This window comes from Carassius auratus, unplaced genomic scaffold (assembly GCF_003368295.1).
Source record: "Carassius auratus strain Wakin unplaced genomic scaffold, ASM336829v1 scaf_tig00040939, whole genome shotgun sequence".
NCBI lineage: Eukaryota > Metazoa > Chordata > Actinopteri > Cypriniformes > Cyprinidae > Carassius > Carassius auratus.
In genome coordinates this window covers 36710-47840 of record NW_020526618.1, presented here as the reverse complement: position 1 = coordinate 47840, position 11131 = coordinate 36710, and positions in this window count along the sequence as shown.

The window sequence follows — 11131 nt, the reverse complement described above, 5'->3', positions numbered from 1 at the left end:
GTGTTTCTGGATGAACAGACAGTAGTTCAAGTAATAAATTCACCGGGATGGCAGAAGACAGCTGGTTCTTCTTCAGTGTCCTGAGGAAGAAGAGGCGCTGGTGAGCATTCTTGACCAGGCTGGAGGTGTTTGTGGTCCAGGACAGGTCCTCCGAGATGGTGGTTCAGACATGTTGGCACAGTTGCTTGGTTGAGGGACAGGTTGAAAATGTCTAGACCACTGCAAGCTGCTCTGCACATGCCCTAAGCACATGTCCAGGAATGCCATCCGGGCCAGCAGCCTTGTGTGCATTGATCCGGCTCAATGCAGTGTGGACATCTGTTGAGGTGAGTTTGAGGGGTTGGTGGTCTGCTTAGTGTGTAATTTTGTTGGCCATCTCCTTGCAGTCACTGTTGAAGCGAGCATTAAAGTCATTTAGCTTGTTAAGGAAGGAGTCATCTGTGACAGTTGGAGTGGAGTTGCTTGACTTGTAGTCACTGATGATCTGGATGCCCAGCCACATGCGCCGGGGGTCAGATTTGGAAAGGTGTTCCTCTACCTTCAGCTTGTAGTAGTACTTGGCCTTTTTGATGCCCCTTTTCAGGTTATCCCAGGATTTACTGTAGGCCTGAGCATCATCTGACCTGAAGGCAGTGTGAAGGCTTTCAGCAGAAGTCGCACATCCTTGTTCATCCGTGGCTTCTGATTAGGGTTTGTTGTTATCAGTTTTTTTTTTTTTTTGTAACACTGTCAAAGGTGGTGTTGATGTAATCCAGTACAGAGGAAGTGTAGATATCAATGCCGTGTGAGAGCCACAGGCAGCCTGAGAAGCAAACATACTCTAGTCAGTGTGTTGAAACCTGTCCTGAAGTAAAGAGTCTGCTCCAGTTGGCCACACTTTGATGGTCCTCACTGATGACTAAACACGGTTGATGAGGGTTGAATACTTAGGGGTGAGAAACAAAGAAAGGTGATCAGACTACCCGAGGTGGGGGAGGGGGGTCGCGATGTATGCTCCATCAAAGGATACATGCTGGTGGAATTTGGGGGGGGGGGGTCCTGTCTATAATTTGCAGTGATTAAAATCACCCGCGACAATAAAAGCAGCCTCCGGGTGTGCAGTCTGTTGTTTACTAATGGCTGCATGAAGTTCGTTCAAAGCAAGCTTGTCATTATCATTCGGTGGAATATAGACTGTGGTTATTATGGTGGAAGTAAACTCCCGTGGCAGATACAAAGGTCTACATTTAACCATGAGAAACTCTAGGTTAGCTGAGCAGGGTCTCCCAACAATGAAAGTGTTTGTACACCAAGCTTTGTTGACATAAATGCACAATCCACCACCTCTTGTCTTGCCAGAGTCATCTGCCCGTAACATGTAGCGTCTGGCTAGCTCAATAGCATTATTGGGTACGTCGCTGTGTAGCCATGTTTCTTTGAAAACCATGACATTGCAGTCCAAAAGTCTCTTACTGTGGGTGATGCGAAGCCTTAATTTATCCATTTCGCTCACCAGTGACCGCACATTACCGAGGAAAATCCTGGGTAAAGAGATCCGGAGTGGTGTTAGCTTTAGCTTAGCTCTTAGAGTAGAGTGCGTAGCCCTGGGTGTTCTGGCGATCTCAGGGATGAGTCGAATATTGGTGATAAAACTGTTGGAAAAGTCCTCACTGATATCCAAAAGCTCCTGTCGGGTGTATGATGTTAAAGCAAAGCTGTTCAGTATGAAATGACCAGAGATGAGCAGGAATAATACTGCAAAATTGCAAAAACTGGAGAGATGCTGAGCCTTGCGATGTGTTCGCATTGCCATCTTGGTCATCTCAGGGATCATCAGGGATCTCAGAATGGGTGTAACATGATTCAATTTTTTAGACCCTTTCAGAAATCTAGCTTCTGCATTTTGTACTACCTGTAAATGAAAAATTTGAGTTTTTGAAATGTCATAGTACAGCGAGTTACAGTAAATCAGCCGTGATGTGATGAAGGCATGGATTGCAATCTCTAGGGAAACTACAGAAGGAAGCGGTTTAATTTTAGAAAGGGACCGAAGGTAGAAGAAGCTGGAGCCTATGCCAAAACTGTTTATCGAATTTCAAATATTTATCAAAATTTACACCCAACTTTCGGAAGTAAATGTATAGAAAAAAAGAGTAGGAGCTACAATTGAGCCCTAAGACCAACTCAAACCTTGTCTAAAATCTAAAGTCAATGGCGCAATATTTTTTAATTATTTAAAGAGGGTGTAGAAAATCCGCCTCTGGGCGGGTCCACAGTGGGCGCTGACTTTGCTTATTACACACACATCAATCAATCAGTCACCTTTATTTATATAGTGCTTTAAACAAAATACATTGCGTCAAAGCACTGAACAACATTCATTTGGAAATGAATGTCTCAATAATGCAAAATGATAATTAGGGCAGTTCATCATTGAATTCAGTGATGTCATCTCTGTTCAGTTAAATAGTGTCTGTGCATTTATTTGCAATCAAGTCAATGATATCGCTGTAGATGAAGTGACCCCAACTAAGCAAGCCAGAGGCGACAGCGGCAAGGAACCGAAACTCCATCGGTGACAGAATGGAGGAAAAAAACCTTGGGAGAAACCAGGCTCAGTTGGGGGGCCAGTTCTCCTCTGACCAGACGAAACCAGTAAGTGAAAGTGACATTCAGCCAAGTATGGTGACCCATACTCAGAATTTGTGCTCTGCATTTAACCCATCCGAAGTGCACACACACAGAGCAGTGAACACACGCACACACACACACACACTGTGAACACACACCCAGAGCAGTGGGCAGCCATTTATGCTGCGGCGCCCGGGGAGCAGTTGGGGGTTTGGTGCCTTGCTCAAGGGCACCTAAGTCATGGTATTGAAGTTGGAGTGAGAACTGTACATGCACTCCCCCCACCTACAATTCCTGCCGGCCCGGGACTCGAACTCACAACCTTTTGATTGGGAGTCCGACTCTCTAACCATTAAGCCAGTAGTTCAATTCCAGGCTGCAGCAAAGTCAGATTTTGCAGAAGAATAATCTGTTTCCTGTGGTCTTGTCCTGGTGGTCCTCTGAGACAAGGTCTTTACAGGGGATCTGTATCTGGGGCTCTAGTTGTCCTGGTCTCCGCTGTCTTTCTGGGCAGTAGAGGTCCTTTCTAGGTGCTGATCCACCATCTGGTATGGATACGTACTGGATACGGGCGACTACAGTGACCCTCTGATCTGGATACAGACTGGATCTGGTGGCCACGGTGACCTCGGAACAAGAGAAAAACAGACAAATATTAGCGTAGATGCCATTCTTCTAATGATGTAGCAAGTACATAGGGTGTTATGTGAAGTGTTACCGGTTCCGGTTTACCTAATTAATGCAGCCTAAAAATCCTTTAACGGATTTGGATATTAAAAGCATATTAGTATGTTATGTGTATGCCAGGTTAAAGAGATGGGTCTTTAATCTAGATTTAAACTGCAAGAGTGTGTCTGCCTCCCGAACAATGTTGGGTAGGTTATTCCAGAGTTTAGGCGCCAAATAGGAAAAGAATCTGCCACCCGCAGTTGATTTTGATATTCTAGGTATTATTAAATTGGCTGAGTTTTGAGAACGTAGCGGACGTAGAGGAGTATAATGTAAAAGGAGTATAATGTCGTTTGACATTGACAGCATAGGCCGTAATTTAGATATATTTTTGAGATGGAAAAATGCAGTTTTACAAATGCTAGAAACGTGGCTTTCTAAGGAAAGATTGCGATCAAGTAGCACACCTAGGTTCCTAACTGATGACGAAGAATTGACAGAGCAACCATCAAGTCTTAGACAGTGTTCTAGGTTATTAAAAGCAGAGTTTTTAGGCCCTATAATTAACACCTCTGTTTTTTCTGAATTTAGCAGTAAGAAATTACTCGTCATCGAATTTTTTATATCGACTACGCATTCCATTAGTTTTTCAAATTGTTGTGTTTCACCGGGCCGTGAAGAAATATAGAGCTGAGTATCATCAGCATAACAGTGAAAGCTAACACCATGTTTCCTGATGATATCGACCAAGGGTAACATATAAAGCGTGAAGAGTAGCGGCCCTAGTACTGAGCCTTGAGGTACTCCATACTGCACTTGTGATCGATATGATACATCTTCATTCACTGCTACGAACTGATGGCGGTCATATAAGTATGATTTAAACCATGCTAATGAACTTCCACTGATGGCAACAAAGTGTTCAAGTCTATGCAAAAGAATGCTGTGGTCAGTTGTGTCAAATGCAGCACTAAGATCCAATAAATCTAATAGAGAGATACACCCACGATCAGATGATAAGAGCAGATCATTTGTAACTCTAAGGAGAGCAGTCTCAGTACTATGATACGGTCTAAATCCTGACTGGAAATCCTCACATATACCATTTTTCTGTAAGAAGGAATATAATTGTGAGGATAACACCTTTTCTAGTATCTTGGACAGAAACGGGAGATTCGAGATTGGTCTATAATTAACAAGTTCTTTGGGGTCAAGTTGTGTTTTTTTTTTTTGACAGGCTTAATAACAGCCAGTTTGAAGGTTTTGGGGACATATCCTAATGACAATGAGGAATTAATAATAGTCAGAAGAGGACCTATGACTTCTGGAAGCACCTCTTTTAGGAGCTTAGATGATATAGGGTCTAACATACATGTTGTTGGTTTAGATGATTTAACAAGTATGTTAACATGCATATAAAGAAACACGCTGCAAATCCTCACAACACATGCATATAATGAAACACGCTGCAAATCCTCACAACACATGCATATAATGGAATGCGCTGCAAATCCTTCATAACACATGCATATAACAAAACTCACTGCAAAACATCACAACACATGCATATAACGAAACGTGCTGCAAATCATCACATTTGCAGCGCGTTTCGTTATATGCATGTGTTGTGAGGATTTGCAGCGCGATTCATTATATGCATGTGTTGTGAAGGATTTGAAGCGCGTTTCGTTATATGCATGTGTTGTGATGACTTGCAGCGCATTTCGCTATATGCATGTTTTGTGAGGATATATACATACATACATATATACATATATACATATACACACACACACACACACACACACACACACATAAGCAAACAAACTTGTAGAATATTATGATGGCAGTGCATCAAAATTCAGTGTCATCAATTTGTCAAAAAGAACACAGAACATTTTACGAATCATTTACACATGGTAAGGAGCAGGTGTACATTTCAGTCATAACAACTAACAGTTTGAAAATATGAACACTTTCATGAATCTGAAAATTTATGACAGAACAGCTTTACCAGCGATTTACACACAAATTTATTCTGCTGGTGTTTCAGGAACAAGGCCCATTATGTTTTTTAATATTATTTACAGAAGTGTTTCATAATTTAGCACTGTTTTCTTTAACAGCCTCTACAACAACAACTCCATGGACAGGTATTTATTGACATTTCAGTTAGTGGTGCATTTGTGTTGGGATCATCATAATTATGAGATTTTGAGTTGTAAAAACTGTTCAAATATTAATTTGTATTTTTTCTGTCGTCAGCACCAGCAATATTTTATGCTTTCTGTGCAGCAACAGGAGACACTGAAATTCTTGAATATGCTGGTGATACCTATCAACTTGTTGCCTTTTCCACTCCATTTACGTACTTTGGCCACAAATACAACAGCACTTAAGTAAGATTTCAGTTCTGTTGCCAGTGTTTTGAGCAAATGTTTTGATACAGCAGCTGATTGCTTTTATTTCAGATTAATAATAATGGACTCATTACATTCAACCAACCAATTACGGTTCAAGCAGTTTTGATTTCAGGTGGTGGTTTTTCTTTCCTACTGATGCATTATGGTGACTGTGCTGGGGAGTATTTTCCAGTGGAGGTAAAACAGTCATCACAGTATTGAAACAATAATTTACCAGCTCTGCTTGCATACATAACCTTTAACTGATTTGAATAGGCTGGATACGACACAGTCGGCTCCACTGACTACTACGTAATTCATTATAATCCATATGATGGGTACTACATCCCAAACCTCAATACCACGACTAACGTAGATGTTCCAGGTCGTTGGGCCTTTCTTGTGAACAATGTAACAGGTAGGATTTGAAACATAATTATTTGTTACTATTATCAGTTTTTTTTATATATATATATATCATCTCGGAGTGTCTTACTATGTGTTTGTACTTAGAAATCGTCATAGGACTTCAAATGAAACTTCAGTCATTTTTAGACCTAATACAGAGTGGAAACATGGAGGTTGTTCTGCATCAAGTAAGTCACACTTTTCATAACAAAGGTTGTTGTTTGGAAGCCCTTTAATATCTTTGACTTTATATCTGATAGTTGTGACCTTTCTTTCTTGCAAGGACCTTTTATAATTTTTTACTCTGGGGAATTTTAACCAGTAACCATAACCAGTAGATTACAATAAAAAAATAATGCTCATTTTGATCTGACTATAAATCTTTTTTTTTTTTACAGATAAAACAAGAGCTGGTCAATCATGGAGTGTCAAGTAACTTTGAACTGAAGTTAAGAAAAGTCAAAAAGACTTAAAGGTCGTAATGCATGGATAGGAATTAAAACTCGAAATGTTGTTGCCATAGAAGGTGTAGAAACTGATAAAGAGAGGAATGTAACTCCACAAGAAGGAAACGTATAATTTTGTGCGCTTCTACATCGATTTGTTTTTACTTTAACATTTTATAATAAAACACAAGCATGATTTAGCACAAATAATTAAATAATGTGTACAAATTAATTATTTACCATGTTTATTTAGCTTGAATAATAATCATTGATTCTCCTATTTTGTCCCACTTCCTGAAAAGTTTCAGGGGTTTTGAATCAAACTGATCTATATGTGAACTAAACCTGTTCTTCATCTACGCCTCCATTTACTTAACGCATTACTCATCCATGTCAAAATTCCTTCACGTAGTCTACTTGTTTATGGTGTAAACTAGGCCTATGTTACCATCGAAAACTTTTAGAACAGCAGGTTTTGCACAGTTGGCAATGGCGTGCAAACTCTAATGTAGGTGTGGTCATAATTTAAAAGTTTTGTTTATGATTTTTGAGGATGTTTGCACGTCAGCATTTTTATGTTGGCACCTGTGTGCCAAAAACCCATTGTGTTTGATCGGATGCCCAGCCTTTGATGTCAATCACAAATAAGGAAGCTTTTGTAGTTTCTTTTTCAAGTTTATTCAGATCTGCTGTGTACTGTTACAAATAACTTTAATAAAATTTTACTAAAAGAAACTCGTTCTCAAATAATCTAGTTATTCAGTAGGATAAGGGGTGATGAAGTGGGTCATAAATAAGTTTATATTACATATTAAATGGTATAATATGGAGCACCAATAATACGGTCAAGTTTAGTTGCATTTTAGGACTTTTTTTTTTTTAGTTTGACATGGGACTCATGGGATAAATCATGGGATATTTTATTGAACAGTTCTCATGTAAGAATGAACAGCAAACAACATAAAGTTTTGATAGATTATGCATCATATAACAATGTTTTTTTTTTCTTCAGATGATGAGCAACTAAAAGTAATAGTTCAGTAGATATTATTATTGGGGTGTTTTTATCAGCTCTTTGGACTCTCATCTACTGATGAGCAAGGGATGCCAAATTTTTCCAAATATGGTGAAAATCTACATCTTGGATGGCTTGATAGTGAGTGAATTGAAATTTCATTTTTGGGTGGACTATTCCTATGATTAATTGAACATAATGTGTGTGTGCATTGATTTTCTTAGAAAATATCATAGGAGTTCAAATAAGAGTTACTTCATTTTCAGACCAAGAGAGTGGAAACACTGGGACCGTTTTGGAGAAATACTACTACAGTAAATAACACCCCCTCTCCCCCAAAATTGTGGTAATAATGGTCAGTTTAAAAATATTTAATCTTTATTTGAGCTACAACAGGAGCTGATCAAGTACAGTCTGCCAAGCAGCATCAAACTGAACTTAAGAAGAGTCCAAAAGACACGTTTGTAATATTAACCATCATACAAGGAAGGAAATTCTAACAGAGACCAGTTCACTGAATCTCTTGCATCAAATATATCCCTGCAATTAAAAGATATATTACAGGAAATTAAGGATAATAACAATTAAAAATCAGATCTAAAATAAAAGTGAAAGGAAAATAATAGACATTTCCATGACAACTGGCGTCTGCAGATCTGGAATGTCACTTTACAGGAAGAAAATGTTTTCTTACACACAAATGATATGTGGCAGGAGTTTAAGCTACAGTATCTGCAATATGAGAATAATGGACGTAAACCTGTTCTTCCTCTATGGCTCCATTCGCTTGAAAATCATAATATTTATTGTAACATGAACTTTTCATAACGAGATATTTGGGCAAGTACTCTTCTGGCTAGCTGTCACAATTTGAACTGTAGAAGTTGTAAGTAAAACAAACATTGCAGTAGCTTTAAAAAAAAAAAAAGAAATTCAATTGTCTTTCTACTTCAGAATGTCATGCTTAAATCAATGCATTACTTGCCATTTATTTAAAATAAAAAAGTAATAACAATAATAATAATACTAATAATAATAATAATAATAATAAACAAATTATAAGTAGGCCTAGCTTGTGAGTCACATCTCTTTACACATCAACATTTTTTTATTTTTGTTTTTTAAGTGTGCATGAAGAGATTTTGTTAGATTCAGAAAGGAGAGTCTTTATCTTGCCCTCAGTTCAATCTTTTCGGATCGTATTATTATCTAGTTACACACAGCCCTTTTTAATTCCAAACTGCTGATGTGGCATAAAGTGACATTGACAGAATGTTTCTTAAAAAAGGTCACATTCAACGTAGGCTACACAATAGTTAGTTCTCATACAACTCTACTTTCATTACAGTGTTGGAGAAAGTTTTCATTGTCCATAAAGTATTAAAGATCATGATAAATGTATGTCTCCATCTGCTGGTCAAACTTATAAAGCATTTTAAAGTTGGCCTTGACGCTCTAACAGAACTGCGTGCATCTTGCGGAAGAACATTGTAGCCGGAACTACTTCTCTCTGTTTATGTCCATGACTAATCACGCAGATACTGGTCTACTCCGCAGCGGTTCCAGACTGAAATGGTCCGAATATAAAAGCTTTTTATAGATGTACCATCGTAACGATTCAGGATAATTCATAAACACGGATTGAAACATGGATTCAAAATGTACTCACTATATATACATTTACTTTATGAAAACAAAACATTTATAGACTGAAGCTACTGAACCATAACCATGGTATTGCTTGCTTGGGGATGTGTATGACCCTGTCCCATCACTGCCTTCACAACATGACTGCATCATTCCAGGTCTAGTCTCATCTGCACTGTTCGCCAGCCATGGGCAGCTTCAAAGCATGCAATGGCTATCCACGTCTCAGAGCTACACTGCCCTGGTTCCCCAGTGGTTCCTCTCATGGTTGCCCAGAAGCCAAAACTTTGATGTCCCAGAGCTACCAGCTATGGTGCTCCAGGTGTCCCAGTCTCGCTGTCTTGGTAGAATAACTTCCTGTAGTGGCTACCTGGTCCTCAACTTCTAGTCACAACTGCACACTCACAAAAGCTTGTCCTGGACAACAAGGTCCAATCTCAGATATTCTTCTTATGGCTGTCCCAAATGCTATATGCTCCATGTGATCTATGCCCCAGGTACCAGACATTTCTGTAATGGCTGCATTTAATGGCTGTCCCAAACTCTCCATGTAATGTTTTCTGAGTACCAGAAGTTCTCGAAAAGACCACTAGTTCCAGTACTCCTGGCTGCTCCAATACAAGATCTCACCAAATGAAGTGAATGTGTTTTGGTTATTTATTTAGGCTACTTATTTTTATACTACTGTAACGTCTCATTTTCATTTAGGATATGAATTCATCTCTGTTAAATACTTGATGTTTAATGTCTGAAAGGAAGAAAAACAGATTGCATTTTAAACTGAAATGATGAAAAGGTGAAAAAAGATGACACGGCTTTACTTGCCATTGCTTGCCCGTCTTCTGTAATGTCCTGTAATTTGCTACATTTTATGTATTTTTATTGTGACTGCATCTGCCCGTCATGTTCTCGTACTCCAGAAGGTGGCGATAGAGAAGCATCTCTGTGCACCTCCAGCAGTCGCATTGACTTTTATCAGCTTTATCACAATGTGAATGTCATGCACATGATGTAAGCTTAAAATACCATCGCCATTCATTTCCTTCAGTTATTTTATTTTTATCCTCACATTTTATAAAAGAGGTTATATGGCTAAATGTTTGTTTATTCTTGAACAACGAAAGGTTACAAATGTCCTCATATGTTTGCATTAATTATTCCCCAGACCATAATTATAGTTATAGCTGGACAAATATTTCCAGAGACCATAATAGTTAATATTCACATTCTTATTTATTATTATTATTATTATTATTATTATTATTATTATTATTATTATTATTATTATTATTATTATTATTTAATAGACGTTCTCTTCGGATGAATGTCTTGTGCATTTTCAAAAATGTACAATAAATAAGCTACATAAATAATTCAGAAACTTAACTAGCCTAAATATTCATGCAGAATGCTGCATGAATTTCCCAAAACTGCCTGTTCATTTTGATTCCTGTGCCGTATCCATTTGTAAATTCATGCGAAACTTTGCTGAGTTCGCATAAGCTGTAGGACGGCAGTGGGGGAGTTTCGTCCAATTAGAATAACTTCATGTTGAGTGATGATAATGCATCATTAACTTTTGTCCAAACCAAACGTTTCGTTTCATTAACGAAGACAATTTCCATCCAAATACATTTAGATGTTTATTTCAGCTGTCATCAACTGAGATTTTGAGTCAAATGTCTAGTTTTCTCCAGCAAGTTGCTTTATATGTTGGTTTCAATCGTTGAATTAAATCATCTTAAATTTACAATAACGTTGTGATCCACTTAAATTACAGTACCAAGACAGCATACAGTTTGTTATGCTATTAAACAATAAAACTACACTGTCATAGACTAGCAATAATGAAAAAATAATAATTCTTATCTTAATGATTTCAGATAGCCAAACTGTTTTAAATTTAATGGTTTTATGGCATTAAAACAATGGTT